Here is a 20,306-nt window from a genome sequence, read left to right as displayed (position 1 = left end):
ACTCAGGGGTAAGCAAACTTTCTCTGTGAAGGGTCAGATAATAAATATTTCAGGTTTTATGGCCCACATGGCCTCTGTCATAACTACACAACTACTCGTCTCTGCTACTGCAGCCAGTAAGTAACCATAAACAAATGAGCTCTGCTGTGTTCCAATAAAATTTATTTAAAAAGTTAAATTTTATTTACAAACACAGGTAATAGGCCAGATTTATCTCAGGGGCGGTAGTTTGCCTACCCAGGCTAGTTCATAAGCAGGAGATTTTAAAAGTTTCAGTAGACATTTTTTTTTCAGTAGACTTATGACTCCTATATAAATCAATTACAGAAAAAAATCTGCACAGAAGCTATAAGAAGTAATATCAAGGACCTTCTCAAGGGCAAATAGTTTTATTTGCAGAAAGATTTGTATTTTTAATTACATTGTTAAAATGCATTGTTTTAGTGTTTAGTGCAGCTTTTCTCTTTGCAGTCTCTCACGGACACCTCTAGGTTTTTCTAAATCCCCAGGGCAGGCAGCACCTCCTGCCAAGAACAGGTTTTATAAAGCCACAGCCACTTGCACCAGGGCTGCTGCACAGCCTACATTTGTTCCTGGCCCACATTTACTCCCCATCAATAGCATCTGTACTGTTAGGGTTGGGGTCATAACATTCAGCCAACAAAATCTGATTTCCTGAACAGTAAAGGCAGGAAGCATGAGACTGCATTTCAGTAGAGTAAGCAAATTAAACAGATATAAATGCATCACACTGAAAATTCAACCTTTTCTGATGCTGACTTTCTAGTTTTTAACCACTATCTTCCTGGCTACTCACCCAGTTAGGTACAGGGAATAGAACCATGAACAAGGTTTGCCCTCTGTTCTCATAGATCCCCCAGGCTAACTGAAGTTATGAACAAGAAAATGGAATTTCTTTGATCCTTCTGTCACCCACCTTATTCTTATCTTACCTCTCACCTACAGCTAAAGGTTGCACTATATCTTAAATTACTCCCCTTCCTCTCCAATTCCTAACATTACCTCTCTAATTTAACTTTTACCCACCTATTATTTATTTAGTTTACAAATGTTTTTCATCACTTACACCTTTTAGTAAAAACATGTTAAATATGTACCCAATACACATTTTAACTTATAAAATTTGTGTATAAATATATGTAGGTGTATATAAAATCAAATTATACAAGAAAAGTATAAAGGATTAGATAAGCAAATACAGGTTCTAATATTTTCTTCCTATATCCCAATGCTTCACCAAGCACATTCTACATGGAAACTAGATTATGGCCATAGGTTCCAAACTTGGCACTACCAAAATAATTCTTGTAAAGTGAATGATATACTCAAACATATTAATGTATAAAACACTATGAGAACAGTGATGAAGGTATGGTTCATTCAGCTTGGACAACCCACCAGGGAAAGCATACAGTGAAGGTCATACTAAGACTGGGCCTTTAAAGTCATACTGTGTACTAGGAACAGTAAATAGTTCAGTGATATGATACATCCCAGCAAGAACAGCAGCATAAAATGTGAACAAAAAAACAAGCCTGTATAGAGTCCATTACTTCACTACAACATAAATCAGCATCAAAACTAACTTTGTTAGAAACAAAATTTTTAATGAATGAGAACAGTTGTCAACACTGAATTAAAAAGGTAAATTGAGAGACTGATGTCTTGGATTGACTTCTAGGGAAAAGGCAGCCAAAAATAAATGTAATATATAAATATGTTACTTTATACATACACATACACACACACACACACCCCACACTCTGCATTCAGCATTTTACATTCATAAGGCAGCTCAAGAAAAGTCTAAGAAATTTCAAGTCACTAAACGTCTTACTACTCCTATAAAAGCAAGTACTATCTGGCTCAGAATAATACTAAATCTAAAATTAAGCTCAATTATTTGATAACTCACTAATATAAAACTTTACTAAATATTCCAAATTAATTCCAGCAGAATACTTTTGCTTAATTGTCCTGCATTCAGTATTTCCAATTTTTCATGATGCTCTTCACTTTCCAAATGAGAACACACCATAGGAACTACACATCTTACATGCTTACTCTAGCTTCCAACTTTGTTCTGAACCAGTTATTTACAGGAATCAATGCACAGAGACTCCTTTGCACTCATGATATATAAAAAAGTGTAACCACTAAAAACGTGACAGGTGGGAAATGGTTGGGCATTTCAAAGTAGCTTTAACACTTGTAAGGGCAATATGTAGTAATAGTTGCTTCCTTTTGGAATGTTTATCCATGTTGGAGTGGATGACTCCATTTTGTAGGTTGGTTTGTTTGTTTGTGAACAATCTAAATTTTAGCATACCACTGTTCTTTTTTTTTTTTAACATCTCTACTGGAGTATAATTGCTTTACAATGTTGTGTTAGTTTCTGCTGTATAACAAAGTGAATCAGCTATATGTATACATATATCCCCATATCTCCTCCCTCTTGCATCTCCCTCCCTCCCACCCTCCCTATCCCACCCCTCTAGGTGGTCACAAAGCACTGAGCTGATCTCCCTGTGCTATGTGGCTGCTTCCCACTAGCTATCTGTTTTACATTTGGTAGTGTATACATGTCAGTGCCACTCTCTCACTTTGTCCCAGCTTACCCTTCCCCCTCCCCGTGAAGGACAGTAGACTTTTAAAATTGAAAATTAAAAAACAGTGGCTCTATTTAGATAGACTTTTTCCAACCAAGGATAAGTGCGGAAGTAGTTATGCAAGGTTTGTGCCTTATGATTAAGACATAAATTTTTAATGAGCATTCCAGTTGTGCTGTTAGTCCATCTATAAAAAAAAATTAAACAAATTTGGTTTGTACAAATTATTATGCATTATGAAGTCTCCTTTCTGAAATAAAGACTGCTAATAGTCACTGGTAATCGATATGAAACACATTTCTAGTTGATGATAAAGAGCTATATGTTTTCTAACATTATAGTTTGGCTACCAGAATTCAATACAGCAAATATTTATTTAGTACCTACTGTGCCAGGCCTCAAGGGACAAAAATGGAACTTTTGTGACATTCACTGTCTGGTAGTGACTCAAAATCTGGCATCAAAAAAACAACACTGAATTGCCTAGGAAATATAAAAATTAAGGTGCTACTGCTCAAAATGGCAAAATGTTAGGCTATGTTTATAGTTTAGTGCTGGGAAAAATACTGTCTTGTAATTTTCTACCAATTCTATTTTAGAAGTGTATATAATATGAATATGACAAATACAAAACCATTTCACAAGTTTTCACCACTGTGATCATTCCACAGTGAATGACTATTACATGGCATATGATAATCCAATCTGGCTGTTAGACCAGAACAACAAAAACTGTTCCAAATGAGTCATGATATTCACCAGCTACCTACTCATTCATAAACACACCAAGATGGATCCATGCTAGTGATGCAAAACATGCATCACATGCATCACTGGTTATTAGATAAAACACTACTGGATGTTCATGCTATCAGTGGTGACAACAGTGAATTTAACCAAAGCTCTACATAAATTACTTGGTGAGCCACCTCTACCCAATTCATGCCACAAGAGAGAAAGTAAAGAGAGCAGCAGAAATAGGTGGCAGAAACCCAAAGCACTGCCATGCTGAAGGCAGCATTAGGACACCTCTACTTGTTTTTCCTATCTTGTGTTGAGTACACATCAAGAGCAAGAAGCAAATCAGCAGGTTTAATCTTAGATTAAATTTGAAGACCCTGCACAAATGTACTTCTAACACCTCCACATAAAAACTAGTCACTGCAAGCGAGTAGAAAAGTTGTTGCCTGGGGTTGGGAGATGAGGGAAAGAGGGAAAGGCTGGTAAAAGGATACAAACATTCAGTTATAAGATGAAGGTCTAAGAACCTAATGTATAACATGGTGATCACAGTTAATAACACTATGTTATGTAACTGAAATTTCCTAAGAGAGCAGAATTTAAATGTACACACACACACACACACACACACACACACACATACACACACACGTGAGGTGACAGATGTGTTAATTTACTCTGTGAGAGGAATCCTTTCACAATATGTATGTGTATCAAATCATCACACTATTGATGAAAGAAAGTTTGACATACTGAAGTATGGGGAGGTCATTCTGGCTTACTCATGATTTAACTTGAATTTTATGCTAACTAAAACAACCTGTCTGTAGCCTATCAAACATACATCTGCTTTAATTATTAAATAAATGGGTGCACTGACCAAAAGTAAATAATGTCCATGTTAAAAATAAAGATTAAATGCCTCCCTTCTTGGGAGGCCAACACTGGTTCTCCTTTGATGATAAGACTCCCTTCCCAGCTGCCAAGGCCCTACCCTACCGACTTGCCGTGTACACGCTGATCTTTTTTTTAAAAAAAACCTTGAAGGAAGGTATCCCTGACTTGTTTGATGTTCTTTGTGCTGAAAACCATGCTTCTCCAGAGCAGTTCCTCAGAGTTATCTGAGAGGATGTTTCCCAGGCTACTGTCCTCAGTTTGGCTCAAACAAAACTTAAGTCAAAATAAACATCTGGTTGAAATTCTAGACTTCTAAATGATCATTAAACACTTAGCTTCAGCGTGATTTCTTTCATGATAACTCAATTTTATTAATAAAATTTTACACATTAAATGTGATTCAGCCACAATTTACTTCACACTGTAGTACACAACCTATATATACTGACATTTACAGAAAAAAATTATAGCAGTGACAACTCCAAGAAGCATGAGGAAGAAAACCAAGCATTTAAAGGAAGCGTTTAATAAAATTACATGGTTTCTCTATTTCAAGAACAACAAAAGAGGATCAGTTCTTTGACCTTTAAGCATCAAGAGAACTTTTAAATTTGGCCTGATAAAACATGCAATCTTTCAGTAAGCTAACAAACTATTGAAGAGTGAAATAAATACGGCAGTAATCCCCCATTCCTGGAACAAAGATTCTCATCATTAACAGTGTAAACACTGTTAGTACGATAATTATAAGAATTATAGTACACTGTAACAAATCACTATTTCATAAATTGTATATAATAATGGATGGAATTCTATTTCCTTTACCATTCTGGCCTTTAAAAATATCTACATGATTATATCTCAATAAAGCTAAGGAAAAAATCCAGATACAGATTTCAATATTCATATGTAACCCATTCTGTGTTCTCTGTACTTCTACCCCACTATTTAAAATGCATATTCACGTCAATATTAGCAATGAGAAGACAAAAACAGGTAATTAGCAAGGATACTCACTATCTTCAGGCTTTGAATGGATTGGGTTTCCCAGTATTTGGGGTCTTCCTAGATGTTTTACTGATTCCTATTTTAATTCAGTTGTAATCAAAGTACATACTCAGTAGGAATTCAAACCTTTTAAATATATTGATGCTTATTTTATGACTTAGTATATAATGTATTATGAAAACACCATGTGAACTGGAAACAAATAAATACTCTGCAGTTGTTGGATGTATTGTTCTAAAATATCAGTTAGGCCTAGGTAGTTGACAGTATTACCCAGATACATTCTCAATGTTTTCATATGTCTATTGATTTTTTTAAATCTAGTTGCTCTATCATTTGCTGACAAAGCAGAGTTAAATGGCCTTAAAATGATTTGGAGCTCTCCTTCTCTGGCTCTCTCTTCCAGAGGTCTCCTCTCACTCTGAGGGCCATAACTGCCCTAGCCCCACTCTTTTCCTCAGGCCAGTAAGACTGCATACTTCCTATGAGAGTTTTTCCCACTTTGTTACTGTGGCCCATCCTTAGGACAGAAGGGCCACAACAGAAAATCCACCCTGTGTCAGCCAGTCCTTTCTTGCAAGTTTTGACTCCCCTCTAAAATCTGCTTACTTTTGCTCTCTCTCGAGTCTTTAAGTTTTTGTTTTGTCCAAAACTTATGATTCTTAACTGCAGGAGGATCAATCTATTAGATGCTTACTATACCTACACCATAGAAGCCCCTATGCAGACTTAAACTGTTTTTCAATGTTACTTTGTGTGTGTGCGTGTGTGCGCGTGCGCGCAGGCTCGTGTGGGGGGGGGGGCGCGCGCGCACGTGTTTCTGTCTGAAACCTAATAATGGACTCAGTGTACCCCAAGGTTTCAGGAAGGACAAAATCCATAAAAAGTTTGATAGGATGAATTCCATGACTCAATAACTCTGGAGTCATAATATATATAGCAAGAGAAAGATCATTAATAGTACTTATTAGATGTGCTTTTAATTAAGACAATTCTGATGGCTATGTTAGAGGATGGATTTGAGAAAGGAGATCGGTTAGGGGACTAATTTAACAGTCCAAAGGAAAGAATAGGGAGAGGATAGTGGTAAGCATGAAGAGGATGGGGACTGAGTCAAAGAAATTAGAAAGTATACAGGTAAGTAAGTTACCCAGAAATCAAAAGGAATGTCAGGGTAGAAGTCACAAACATTTTTCCCCCACAGTATTATGCCATTAACACTTCTCTCCATGTTTCTTACATTCACTGCTATCACCTCAGTCTACCTAGAAATGGAAAGTAAGTATTGATCCTGTCAAAACTCTTCCATACCATATTAAAAGTGGGCCTCACTATTCAATCACCACACTCTAGCCCATTGAGCCAAAACTGAATTTATCATTCTTTTCAATATAGAGATCCAGGTTGCCAACACCAACTAATCAGCTAGCATATAACAGGACACCTATCTACTATCCTTGATTTATATTTTGATCAGACTGATCTACCAAAAATGATTTATATATAATCAGAGTAAACAAAAATATGTTAAATGATCCCTATTTACACTATCAAGATCAAGTTCATATACTGAGCCTCCTAATCTAGCACAACCTACCTATCCAAATTTAGCTATGATTCCTTTACATGTACCTTCGCAACTCCACCAGTCCCCTTTCACAACATGAAATGTACATTTCTATCTGCAAGGCTTTGTTTATGCTATCACCTTGCTAAAAAAAATCCTTATAATCACAATTGTAGTTAAATTCTTTTCTTCAAGACTCAATTCAAGTCCCACCCTCACAGGTCCTTGCACTATTTCCCTCCAAAATATTTCTATAACATACCTAAGCTAACAGGTATTGTTAATCATCTTTTAATGCTTATGGTCTGTATACTCAACCAAACTAAAACAACATGAGTATAAGCAACTCATTGGTCATCAGGGAAATGCAAGTCAGTGAATACCAGTGAATACAGTGAAATACCATTTCACATCCAGTAGGATGGCTATAATCAAAAAGATAGATGATAACAAGTGCTATTGAAAATATGGGAGGACTAGAGCTCTCGTACACTGTTAGTGGTACAATCACTCTGGAAAACAGACTTGCAAAAGGTTAAAAGTTCTTGCTATATGACCCAGCAACTGCAATCCTAGGTATATACCCAACAGAAATGAATACTTAGGTTCACAAAAATATTTGTACACGAATGTTCATAGCAGCATCATTCACAATTGCCAAAAGATGGACACTGATGAAGGGATAAACAAAATGTGGTTTATCCATACAGTGGAATATTATTCAGCCATAAAAAGGAATGAAGTACTGATACATGCAACAATATGAACGAAGCTTAAAAACATTATCTCAAGTGAAAGAAGACAGTCACAAAAGACCACATACATGATTCCATTTACACAGACTATCCAAAATAAGCAAACCTGTAGAGATAGAAAATATATTAGTGGTTGCTTATGGCTGAGGAAAAATGGGGGCTTGAGGAGTAACAGCTAAAGGGTGTGGGATTTCCTCAGAGGTAATGAAATATTCTATGATTGTGATGATGGTTGGACAACTCTGGAAACATACCAAAAGCTACTGAGTTGTACAATTTAAATAGATGAATTTTATAATACATGAATTATATCTCAATAAAGCTGTTATCAAAAAAGAGGGGATATGAGGTCTTCCCTGGTGGCGCAGTGGTTGAGAGTCCGCCTGCCGATGCAGGGGACACGGGTTCGTGCCCCAGTCCGGGAGGATCCCACATGCCAGGGAGCAGCTGGGCCCATGAGCCGTGGCCGCTAAGCCTGCGCGTCCGGAGCCTGTGCTCCACAATGGGAGAGGCCACAACGGTGAGAGGCCCGTGTACCGCAAAAAAAAAAATAAAAGAGAGAGGATATGAGAGACATGCTGAAAATCTTCCACTGAGAAGGGAATAACATGATGCATTAATTTCCAACATATCTAACCATATATCAGGTCTTCAAGGTCTAGAAGAGTTCAGTATCTGATTTAGTTATTTTCTTCTCACTGATAAAAATCACAATTATAAATGCTAATTGTAATACTTAATAATTAAGACTACTCAGAGAATTGTAAAAAGGAAGACTAACTTTCAGAAGTCATGTTTTAAGATGAATCTGCATCAACTTTCCTTTACTTGATACTATGATCATTTATATTGAAACTGCAGTAGTGGTCATAGTAGTGAACTTGGATAATACAAGAACATATATAAATAGAATCACTCTTTACTTGCCTCATGGTTCCTGCAAAGCTCTTCTACTCTTCCAAAACTAATGACCCAAACTACTGCCCCCAACTCTGCTCATACCCTTTCCCTCTTTCTCCACCTATCAGATCCAACACAGCCTTTAGTGCTAATCAAGTCCCACCTACTCAGAAAGATCTCTAAGACTCTAGCCCAAATTCAAAACATTTTATTTAGGTAAATATTTTACATTGTCCTTTTTACATAGCTATCTTATATTGTTTTTTCATATAACATTTCCACATAAATGTCCTATATCCTCAATTCTAACTTTCCCGAGAGCTGACAAGTCTAATTGTTTCATATTTGGTACAATAACATGTCCACATTAAGTGAGTAAAACAAACACACACTTGATTAACTACAGGGGTAAACTGTGGCAGAAGATATTTAAGGCCAACTGACACAAACAATCCCAAATGCTCAGACTAACCCACTATCCCTAAAGGTTCAGTACTTTTATTCTTTCAATAGACTTTTGGGTTTGGGAACTATGAATTATTTCAGTGAAAGTAGGAATAAATAAGTCCCTGAAGTGGCTATGGGTGTTTTTACAGAGACCTCAACAGAATAAGACAGAAGCTGGTGTTCTAAGGGTCTTTCAACCTGAGAAAACCAGAAACATAGAGCCTCATTAAATGATTGTTTCTTGGCACATGCTAAGGCTCTACATTTCACACAATATGTGCAACTCAATACACATGGACACTACTGGAAAAATGCTTCCCCAACTGCAATGAAACCACTCTTTCCCTCAACTTCTAATCTGAGGAATTCCTAGAAAACTATATAAAGCCATTCAAAATGATATTAATGAGGATATAATTAAGTATAAATGAATTGTAGATCTGAATTTGAAAAAGCTTATGAATCATTAATCTCCTTTATACTGCTAAATACACTTTTTGCAGGAACATATAAACCCAACACAGATGTGAACACACAGACCTGCCAAAACAACTCTGTCATTTCTGGTTTAAAATAACTAGGTAATTTTGATTATTGTGCTTACTCATGTCTCAAAAGAGACAGCACCAGTACTGCCTAGTAGTTCTTAAATTGCTTCTCCAAGCTTCTTAAGTGTGGGGACACCAGGACTCAAGTGGTGCTGCAAATGGAGGAGCGTCTGTGCCAGCACTGAGAAACAGGACGCCTGCCTCCACCTGCCTCTGCTAAGGTTAAGTCTAGGCTGAAGAAGTACACAATGGCGGGAAAGAGTCTTGCAAACTCTCCTGGAAATAGTGATTTAAATACACACTCTGCTCAAAAGTATATACCCATGTAGACCTAAAACAACCCACTGATGGACAGCATTAGGATCAAACTAATCTCTACAAGTAAACTCACTATAAAATAAAATTACTGGCTGTTCAACATAAGAAGTTAGTTTTTCTAAATTATTTTCTCAACCATCTTTAGAAAAAGGGAAATGGCCAAAATATCACTTAAATTTTTATTTTCTCTAGAACAACAGAGGAACACAGCAAGAAAACAGGTCCTAGAGATCAAAATAACCAACATGCAAAGAAAAGGATATGGATGAATTAAAGTCAGGCTTAAGAAAGATTTCACACAAGGTATTTACTCTGTACCTAACCCAGCTTTTCTAATCCAACACAAGGGTCCTACCTAAGATTAACCCATTCAGGCAACAAATATTTTCTGACCCCCCTGTGTTCCCAGTACATTTTTCTATCAAATGGTACAGTCTCAAATTGGGGTAAGAAATCTGATTAAATAGACAAAAGATTAACCAGATTTGAATTTAAAAGACTCTACTTGTTTATCTATTTATTCATTCTTTTCATTCAACAAACAGCTACTAAAAACCTATTACAACAATAGGCAACCCTGACAGATATAAAGACACAAAAATGAATTAATATATATTCTCTGCCTCCGTAAAGGTACATCATACGGTGGGGAAAACAAACAATATGACAGTGCAGCGTGCTCAGTGCTATGAGAACATGAGGACAGGTTGCTCCGGACGCACACTTTGGAGCATCTGACTTGGTCCCAGCAAACGTAACTACCCACTATTTTAGGCCTTATCAAATAATAACAACAGTTCTCACATGGAGGAATCTGTGTCTCTGGAATTCATGCTGATCATTTAAACTAGTTTTTCTACATTCTGATTTGGGAGAAACAGACCAAAACAGAACCAGAAGGAAACAGTTCTGACTCTGTTGCTACCAAGCACTGAGAGATAATCATCTATGTGGGTCTCTCATGTTTCTGCACATTTTAATCAGTTACTCTTCCAGATTATCTTTCAAGGATGTCAACATAGCATACAGCCTTAGAAGACAGAGATAGTATCTCCCCTGGGGGCAATTAACAGACTTCCTCCTGACCAGGTTAATAGAGACAACTTCTCCCTCTGGGTGAAGGCTGGGCAGGTTTGCTAGCAGTCTTCTTCCTAGCTCTGACACAAACCTACCCTGTGGACAGCTCCCACCTGGGGATACCTCCGCATGGCCCCTGTGGAACTTCAGAGGCAGGGGAACCAATGCAAACTTGAAGCTCATGTGGCCTGCTGTCCCATGAGTTGTCTAGCAACATATATCAAAATATGGCAGGCTAACTCATGGCAAGTAGAGTAGGATCTCAGACTCTTCATGGTTCTTGAAACCTAGAAATAACTTTTCTCTTTTCAGTAAAAGAATAAGAAAAGCCAAATTAACCTGCAATTTCTACCAGAGAACAGAGCTAGTTAATGGGAGATGGGGAAAGGAAGAGAGGAAGAGTAACCCAGTATACCACATCTAATCCTGTAACTATAAATCCATTATAAACCTGGTTAGCTAAGCTGGTGTTAGCAGACAGGCTGGAAATTAGATATGTAGGTAGCCTCCAGGACACTGATGCCATATTCTTGGGCAATATGTGAAGGGGGAGAGTTAGAAATAGACTATTATTTCTAAAAATACCCACTGAACACCACTACTTTGTTCAAGTTATTAAATAAAATTGTCCAATAGCTATTAAAGCATGTACTACTAAGTATGCTTGAAATTGAGTCAACCTAAAAACACTTAATGGAAAATAGTAAGGAGAAAATAAGATTCACTAAAAGCCAGCTTTTCAGATTTCTTAAAAAAAAAAAAAAAAGTTCAGTCTCAGAAGATTTGGGTGGGGAGTAGAGATAGAGAACCTAATAGAAATTTACCTACTCTTTGATTTGTAAAGTTCTACTTTATGGAATGTCAGCAGATAGGAAAAACAGTACAGATAGATCAAAAAATGCAAAAAAAAACAGTGCTGAACCAAACCACAGGAGAGAACATTATTCAGCAAGTTCTTACTGTTTCTGGAATATGCAACCATTTCCTACAACAAACATTCTGAAATTAGTATATCTCCAAAATTAGGTATCACAGCAAGGAAGAAAGCATTCCTCTGCTCTGTTGCTTCCTATGACATAAACCAGCAGACATGAAAATGCGTGCAGATGGAAGAATTATTCTAATTGTGATCACACAAAAGAAATAATGGGAAATATGCCATTTTAATTTAGAAAACAAACTTAGGTAGGAATTATTATTTGGAGGTAGGCTCTATATTGACTGCCACTGAGAAATTAACTGATTCGCTTATTCCACCAATGTGAGGGGTGGGGAGGGAACAGACCAACAGTAAGAAAATTTTATCAAGAGCGATTACCCCTGAAAATATGAGATGCATCCTTTATGTGCTATCAGAAAAGTTGCAATATGTGACTTCTATCACATTTGCCAAATGCTTAGGATTTTCTTCATATATTCCAGGGACATTTACAGTGCCCAGTACAGTAAGGCACTTGTTTCTGGAGCTTAAAATTAATGCACTGTAAGAATCACCACTGTATTGGCTTTATTAGAACTGTAACATAATATCACTCTGTTTTCAATCATTTATTATGCCAAATAAAAACCAGCAGATTCTCTGCCCAACAGTATATCAGGTCTGTCTGTCACCTCTATTCTAACAGCCAGCAAGCAAGCTAAAAGAAGAAAAGAAAGGAAAAAAAACCAAAAACAGCAACAGCGTTCTTGAGGAGAAAATGTCCAGAGATTGATGGTCTGCCTCTTGCTTAATAGAGATAAATTTTTTATTCTATGGCAAAACACTCCCAGCTTGAAAAATAAACAAAATTTTTTAAATTCAGTTTATTAAAATTTCATCGTAGATGTTTCTAATTATGATTTGTTTAGGAAGAGCTACACTATTGTTTTCTTTTATTTTGATACTAAGGATGAAAGTGCTGTCAATGAATGCCACAGGAGAGGCTCATTGAAAGAAAATGACCCCACACTAGAAACAAGCATTCAGTGTCTACCATGTAAAAGATGCTGCAGAGAATGCAGCTATAAGCAAGAAGTGCTGGGATTTCCCTGGTGGTCCAGTGGTTGAGAATCCGTCTTGCAATGCAGCGGACGCCAGTTGGATTCCTGGTCAGGAAACTAAGATCTCACGTGCCAAGAGGCAACTAAGCCCGCGCACCACAATTATAGAGCCCGAATGCTGCAAATACAGAGCCCACGCGCTCTGCAGCCCATGCACCACAACTAGAGAGAAGCCAGTGCACAGCAACGAAGAGCCCACGCGCCATAAATACGACCTGACACAGCCAAAAAATAAATAAATTTTATTACCTGCTCTCAAGGAGATACATCTTACTACACATTTCTCTGTATAGTCAATGTGCCTACCAAAAGCCCATTTACCAATCATTTCTCCCTCTTAATCTTTCCTTGTTTAAAGTACACAACTTAAACAAGGAACTAATACCAAAAAGGGCCAAGGAACACTCATATCCCAACTGTGGTGGCATCCCTTACAGGGCCAAATCCCATTCATCAAAAATAACCCAAAAGGCATGGAAAGGTTAAAACTACACAGTTTTCTAAACGACAAACAGTATGTTCCATTCATTAAACATCATTCATTACACAGACACAAACATCCCACAACACTGTATACTATTATGGCCACACAAACAGAAGAAATGGAGAGAAACAAAAAAAAAAAGAATACAGAAAGAGGCTTTTGATCAAACAGTAAAAGAGAAAATAATCATCTAACCCAGAGAGAGAAAGAGAAGGCAGCAAAAAAGGTAGAGAAAGAAAAGAGCCAATAAAACATTCATTTCACTTTTTTAGTAATTTTTCTTTAATCTATTTTATAACATTATTGTTGTGTGATGAATTGGAAATTAAAAAGCTAGCCCTTCAGCAAACATAGCTTGAGAAGCACTGCCCTAAAGACTTTAAAATTTTAAACCATCATGAAATCACTATGCTAATCTTATACTTATTTTGTAAGTATGTAATTTATGCTTAGACTTTACTTTTACTGAAAAATAGGCCTTTCTTAATATACAGGCATCCCTGTTCCCACTGAACTTCATTGAAGTGCCATTGCTCTGACCAATTTACTTGCTAGCGCCTGCTCCCAAGAGGGTCTGAATTCTCTTTCCATTCCCCTAACAGGCCTAGCTTTCAAGTGCAAATAACCAACTGGTTATTCACCACACATGCTCAGGGCACCAGCAAAACTGGAGTATTTTAAGAAAAAATGTTTCTGAAATAACATATTTCAACAAAAGCAATGAAGTAGTCATCATGGAAAAAATAATAACTTGAGGACTCTGTTTTAAAATGTAGTACTCTTTTTGTTTCAAATTACATATGGGCAGAGGAAGCACCATAATCTTAAATGCTTAAAACATCTAAAGGTCTTAATCTAGCAATAGCAGAAGAGTGCCTTACACACTCTCAGGGAGGTGCCTCTCACCATCCTACTATTTGGAATGCTACACCCCACCCCCTTACCATGCTTCATTTTTCCCACAGCACATGTTTATAGTTTTTGTCCATCTCCCTTCACTAGAACATAACACTCCATGAGGAGAGGGAATGGTGATGTTTCAATGCCTGGCACATGGCAGGTATGCAGTAAATATTTGCTGAAGGAGTGAATTTTTTTTTTAATCTCATTAATGCTTCATTTAACAAGCCTTCATTTCACCTAAAATAGAAACTTTCATGATAGAAACAAAGCTTCACATCAAAGCAAATGTGATTTAACTCTGCCTGTCACCACCAGATGGCACTAGCTTCTACTGCTGCCTTGGACTCAAGACACAGCATGGATTTTTGAAGCTGTGTTTCAAAAACATACACTGAAAAGAACAAAGTCAAAAGTGAAATACATTTGGAAAAATTTAAGAGTTGGAAAGAAACTTGAACAGTTAAATCCAGTGTCACCACAAAGACAGTCCTTCCATTAAAAAGCTTTAGGTAAATATACATATACTGATGGCTTAGACTCAAGAACAAAGGATCTCACAAAGAGCATACTGGAACTAATCTGTTCATAAGCAGAAAACCTGGCATATTAGTCTAAATTCTCTATAGTTATATTTGTTATATACACACACACACACACACACACACACACACACACACACACACACGTACAGAAGCACCTGTTGATGACTTTGAAAAGCTCCTTATTTCTGATTATCCTAACAGTCAAGTTCAAGGGCAACTTATATGACCCTCTTCAAGAATAGCCTGTCCTATTTCAAATTTCTGTCATTACCTCCACTTTAGCTTAAAATGAAGATAAGCATGCCCTGATAAATGTAGTTCCTGAAATTTAGGCTATAAAAGTAGGTCATGAGAAAATCCAGTACTAGTCAGCAGTTCCTTTAAACATTGAATATGTATAAAACTAGGAAATGAAGAGAAACAAGTTGAAATATTTTTGATACAATAATGATGCAGCATGTGAAAGAATAAACATCAAGCCAAAAACTTTTAGCTTTCCACTGACAATTTACATCCTTAGGAAATCATCTGCATACAAAACTCAAATAGGGGAGAAAAATATATATATACATATATATAGCAACTCAGTATATACATTTAAGCTTCAAGTCACACAGTAAGTATTCCTTTTGAATTAGAATGAAGCCTACAAGAATTAAGCACAGGATGCAAAAATAAAATAAAATAAAATAAAAGCACCTGTAAGAAGACAAAAGAACATATATACCAACTCTATTTGAGCTACTCAACATTTAAGATTGTGTTCCACTTCATGGTATCAAAAAATTGAGAATAAAGTTTCTTGACTCCTAGGTTTTATTTTAAAGAGTTTTCCCTTCTGTTTAATTCAACAGCAATATATAAGACCCTTGCATACAAAGGTTATGACAATCTCAGGAATCACCAGGAGAAATGGAAATTAAGACATTCAAGTAGGTCTATTATGAAGAGCCAAAAAGAAAAGTACTAGCAAAACAGACAATTGGAATCTGGAGGTCAGTGGAATAAGTAAGTAAAGAAAGACTTCAAGGAAGAGGCAAGCTCAGCCCTGAATCTTGAAAGATAAGATGTGAAAGGCTGGAGTGGTGAGAATATCCTGGGAAGGAATCCCTTCAGTGTAAGTGGAAACTCACACTGGGAAGAATGCACTGGACTGGTAGTTTAACAGGGAAGGGGCTAGCTTACAAAGCCCAACTGAAAAGGATGAAATGAAGGGAGGCATGGAAGGTCAACCACATGAAAAAAATAGATCTGAGAGAGGTTCACAGGAAGATGACTCAGAAGAACAACATTTGGGACCAATTACGAGGCTTATCCCACAAGCCAAGTCTGAGGTGAAAACGGTGTGGGACAGAACAGTGGTAGTGCTAGTGGGAAGTAAAGAGGAACACTAAAAGTAAAGAGCACTAAAGTAAAGAAGAACTGCTAAAATGTAGAAATGACAGGAATCGAAAGAAGCACAGTCAAAAGAGTCGATGAGCCTGGGCACAACAAATTCCAGTTCTGCCACTTCACCAACTGTGGGACATTAGGCAAGCAACGGAACTTTTCAAAGCCTCTGTTTCTTAACCCACAAAATGGGGATAATACTGTGCAAGGTTGTGGAGAGTTTAAGCAATGAGATGCAATACTCAAAGGCATGGCAGATTATAGGAAACCAAAAGATGTTCATCATTTCCTGATCTTCTTCTACAAAAACATAGTTGTCTGCAAGAAATTTCTGGAAATAAGTTAACATGGTTCATTCCCATTTTTAAATTAAATTATGGGGCTAAAAAAACAGTTAAATCAGCACTCTCCTAAAGCAGCTCATCAGCATGCCCAATCACTCCCCAAACAAGGGCATTACTTTCTCTAATGCCATTTTTTAAAATTTTTATTGAAGTATAGCTGATTTACAATGTTATATTAGTTTCTGCTGTACAGCACAGTGAATCAGCTATATATATACATATACCCACTCTTTGTAGATTCTTTTCCCATATAGGTCATTACAGAGTTTTGAGTAGAGTTCTCTGTGCTATACAGTAGGTCCTTATTAGTTATCTATTTTATATACAGTAGTGTGTATATGTCAATCCCAATCTCCCAGTTTATCCCTCCTTCCCTTTCCCTGCTGGGAACCATAAGATTACTACATCTGTGACTCTATTTCTGTTTTGTAAATAAGTTCATTTGTACCATTTTTTTTATATTCCACATATAAGCAATACTGTATGATATTTGTCTTTCTCTGACTTACTTCACTCAGTATGACAATCTCTAGGTCCATCCATGTTGCTGCAAATGGCATTATTTCATTCTTGTTTATGGCTAAGTAATATTCCATTGTATATATGTACCACATCTTCTTTATCCATTCCTTTGTCAATGGTCTAATGTCCATTTTTAAATCAACAGTCTTAAACATATAAACAATATCTATAACCTAGTATCTTCTATATAATATCTTCTAGAGGTATACTGCATAGTATTAATATTCACAAGAATACTGCCAGTTAATTGGACAGAGAACTCCACCCAGAAAAATATTCATATAATAATGAATTTCATTTAATGACCACATTAAATATCAACTACTAACATCATTTTTAGTTTTATTTATAACCAATTGATTTATTTCCACAGGGCACTATGCTTGCTTAGTTATGGTCTGATTATACCAAATTATAAGTTCTCCTTAAATACCTGGCTATGACATCACCTGACCTGTGGTATCAGTGTAGGCCTTAGCACTCTCCAGATCAATGCAGGACACTGAAAATGTGAAAACTGCTCTATCAACTATGCTAAAATCAAAAAGTAGTCTTGTTTCCTGATACTACATCTGGAATAAAAAAAATACATCACTTTTTCTCTCTACAATGCGACCTGATTCAGAAAAAGCCTTTATTTTTCAGCACTACCTCGGACACTGCCTAGCCATTGCACCGGCAAAGTTCTATAAACCCTTTACCTGTATGTTCCTATTATACTTCATCAAGTAGAAATAATAGCTAATTTTAACCATGCTCCTTCTACATACACAAACTGTGCTGGTTGCTTTCTATCTCTAAGCATCACAATAACTCTGCCAGGTAGTAACTTTACAGAGATGGACACTAAGCCTCAGAAAGGCTAACTACTGAAACTAAACATCATACCAGAAATAGCTCCCACACTAAACACACACTTTCTTGTGGCCATGGTTTTGCTCATTCTGTACTCTCTGCTTAGAATGCTTATTCCCCTTCCTATTAACTCATATTCATGCTTTAAGGCTCAACTTCTCTCAGGATGTCTTCTTTACTGTGGTGCCAATGTTAACACTTTAAAACATTTGGTTTCAAGAATCAATAAATGAACAGAAATCTAAGATTATGTACTGAAATTTTGGTTTAATAGTCTGCTATGTTAACGAAAGTATAAGGCTCTGAAACTTACTAAGAACCTAGCACAGCCCCTGGCACCTTGTAGGCACTCAGTAATCACTGCTGTGAGGAGAAAAAAATGAAAGCAAGAAGGGAGTGAAAGGGAAAAGGAGAGGAGACAAGAGGCAGAAAAATCCCAGCTCCCAAATATCTGATTCTTGATGAAGAACTTCTAATATATTTATAAGAGAATACTCATAAGCAACAATTTAATAATAAAATTAGCTAACCTATGTTTTACCACCAACAGTGAGTTCCTAAAATACTTACTAAGAATTTTGTGCCAAAATATAAAATTAAAATGTAAACAGAATATAGATTCAGCTCTAAGGACAAAGAATAATTTATGAGTATCATTCAAATCTTAACCAAGACTGATGTATGTTTACTGTTGAGAAAGCTTTAAAAGGACGCTTGCTGAGCTAAAATGGAATCCACCTATCAGTCTCATTTCTAAACAACTGTAAAATATGAGAGAGAAAAGTGTTTGCTTAGAGATTTCATTCTCATATTTAAGAACATTTTTTTTGTTTGTTTTTGTTTTTTTGCGGTACGCGGGCCTCTCACTGTTGTGGCCTCTCCCGTTGCAGAGCACAGGCTCCGGACACACAGGCTCAGCGGCCATGGCCCACGGGCCCAGCCGCTCCACAGCACATGGGATCCTCCTGGACCGGGGCACGAACCCATGTCCCCTGCATCTGCAGGCGGACTCTCAACCACTGCGCCACCAAGGAAGCCCAAGAACATGTTTTAAAATCATTCTCAATTTCAACATTTTAATTATATATTCACGCTCTTCTCTAACACTGTCTCTCTGGAAGCTAACTTTCTAGACACCCAACAGCCAAGAAAGCAAGGCAAAATAAAAGTCCCCCCAAAAAATTAAATAAATAAAAAAAAATAAAAGTCCCTTCCCTATGTGGGAGGTCAACCAAACTTCTCTTACTACTGTAGTGCCTAATCAGCCCAAGTGTGCTCTCTCCCGCCCATTTCTTTCATGGCTCCATCACTCATGACTCCCTCTCCAATGCTAAGGAGATCTGTTTCTCTGTCAATGCCTTGAACCTGTCAAATGGAAAAGAACTGTGACAGGGCAGTCTTCCAGAAGATATCACTTGCCCCTGGCACTCAGTACCTCTCTTCTCCATTTATGCCCAAGTCTAAAGAGGTAAACTTATCAATTCTGTATTCAAAGTGTCTGCACACAATGGGTTGCCCAAAATTATCTACAGTGCTGTCAATTACACTGGCACTACCCATTTACAGAAAGTAAACCACACACAAATGACAGTAGGCCACAGAATAAACGAGAAAGAGAATGTGATCTGACATCAGGGATAGATTGTAGTACTAACTCCACCACTGTAACCTTGGAAAAGTCACTTAAAAGTCTCTGAAATTTTAAATAATAGCATCTGCCTTTCCTGTCATGAGGATAAAATGAATACTTGCAAGGAAAGCACTGGTATATGGTAAAATACCAAAAAATATATTATTTTATTAATGATAATGATATGATAAACAAATTCCATGTAATCTGTAATCCAATGTGTTCCCACTGACTCCAAGTCTCAATTGAGTTCTACAACTGCTCCAAGGGAGCAAGAAATGAGGAAAAAGATAACAAGACAAAGAGAACAGCCTGTGATAGAGGTAATGAAACCAGTTCCCTTGCATGCCTGGTATGCTGTCCCTAAAGAAAATTCTAAAACAGCAGCAACAAAAATATTTGAACAAAGGCAGCAGTGTCTGAAAAAGTTTTGGGTTGGCCAAAAAAGTTCGTCCGGGTTTTTCCATAAGATGTTGCAGAAAAACCCAAACGAACTTTTCAGCGAACCCAATATTTAATCTTAAGAAGAATAGATTCATTTATATATGTAAATGATAGTATTATTTCCCATTTTGTGTAAGGTTTGTTTGGTTTTCTTTACTTTATCAGGTCTATCCTTAAAAACAGGTAATAAAAGAAAAAAGCAGCTTCCAGTGAGTGATGGCTGCAATGCAATATGAAAATATAAAGCGCCAAAACAAAGGCTAAA

General features: G+C 36.9%; 1 protein-coding gene across 2 annotated transcripts in view; it reads right to left on the bottom strand.

The window, feature by feature from the left end:
* Positions 1–20,306, bottom strand: part of DDX10 (DEAD-box helicase 10) — a 288,366-nt gene that overhangs the window by 207,726 nt on the left and 60,334 nt on the right. The window lies entirely within an intron of this gene.

This window comes from Orcinus orca, chromosome 8 (assembly GCF_937001465.1).
Source record: "Orcinus orca chromosome 8, mOrcOrc1.1, whole genome shotgun sequence".
In the NCBI taxonomy this organism is placed as follows: Eukaryota; Metazoa; Chordata; class Mammalia; order Artiodactyla; family Delphinidae; genus Orcinus; species Orcinus orca.
This window is presented reverse-complemented; position numbering and strand designations above follow the sequence as displayed.